We start from the raw sequence: 1,312 nt of genomic DNA, 5'->3' as shown, positions 1-1,312 counted from the left end.
GTAGATGTAGATCTACAGAGAAGACCAACGTAGAGCGGCGCGTTTCGTCACGGGATCGTTTAGCCGAAGCGAGAGCGTTACGGAGATGCTCAACAAACTCCATTGGCAAACATTACAAGAGGGGCGTTGTGCATCACGGAGAGATTTACTATTGAAATATCGAGAGGGCATTTTCCGGGAAGAATTTCACGACATATTACTTCCCCCCCCCCCCCCCCCTCACACACACACACACACACACACACACACACACACACACACACACACACACACACACACACACACACGTCTCGCGTAATGGCCACGAGGAGAAAATTCGAGAAATTAGAGCCAATACAGAGGCTTGTCGACAATTATTCTTCCCACGCGCTATTCGCGAGTGGAACAGGGTTGCAGGGCTCAGTTTGTGGTACAAAAAGTACCCTACGCCGCACACGCTGCTTGCGGAGCGTGATGTAGATGTAGGCGAAAAGAGTGGTGTAGTAGGAATAGAAGAAATAAAATATTCATGAGAGAACTATTATCCTCAAATCTCCTGTGAACAAACAGAAGGTTAAGAATAATCTTCAGTCTATACTACCGATCTACGGTAACACACAACGTTGACTGACGCCTATAGTTGAACAGTTTTCGGAGCAGGTTTTTCTTACGCATAAAAAATACCAGGGCAAAGGTACAATACAGAATGTTTCTTTTTTCACTTCTAATGGTTTATGCGTTTACATATTGTTCTCAGTGAGTTTTTAGAACACGAGAAAAAATTAATGTCTCCCTTTGTCCTCCCAATTACCTGACTTGCTCGTCGTTGACAAGATAGGGACCCTATGGAAAAATCAACACTCCAGCTTCTATCACGGAATTGGAGCAATTCTTTGGCGAGGACTCTTCCATTGATTGTCATTCTGAGTTTATGCAGGGTGTAACAAAAATGTGCCAACGGCCTTGCCGTAGTGGTAACAACGGTTCCCGTCAGATCACCGAAGTTAAGCGCTGTCGGGCTGAGCTAGTACCTGGATGGGTGACCATCCGGTCTGCCGAGCGCTGTTGGCAAGCGGGGTGCACTCAGCCCTTGTGAGGCAAATTGAGGAGGTACTTGATTGAGAAGTAGCGGCTCCGGTCTCGGAAACACACATAAAGCCGGGAGAGCGGTGTGCTGACCGCACGCCCCTCCATATCCGCATTCAGTGACGCCCACGGGCTAAGGATGACACGGCGGCCTGTCGGTCCCGTTGGGCCTTCATGGCCTGTTCGGGAGGAGTTTTTTCTTTTGTAACAAAAATATTCGGCACAAATTGCAGGACACATTCCTCAC

General features: G+C 47.9%; 1 pseudogene; it reads left to right on the top strand.

The window, feature by feature from the left end:
- The first annotated feature begins 932 nt into the window (after positions 1-932).
- On the top strand, positions 933-1,050 carry LOC124620579 (annotated as a pseudogene).
- Positions 1,051-1,312: the final 262 nt, after the last annotated feature.

This window comes from Schistocerca americana, chromosome 6, assembly GCF_021461395.2.
Source record: "Schistocerca americana isolate TAMUIC-IGC-003095 chromosome 6, iqSchAmer2.1, whole genome shotgun sequence".
NCBI classification, from domain to species: domain Eukaryota; kingdom Metazoa; phylum Arthropoda; class Insecta; order Orthoptera; family Acrididae; genus Schistocerca; species Schistocerca americana.
The sequence above is the reverse complement of the archived record's forward strand: the minus strand, read 5'-3'. Positions and strand labels throughout refer to the sequence as shown.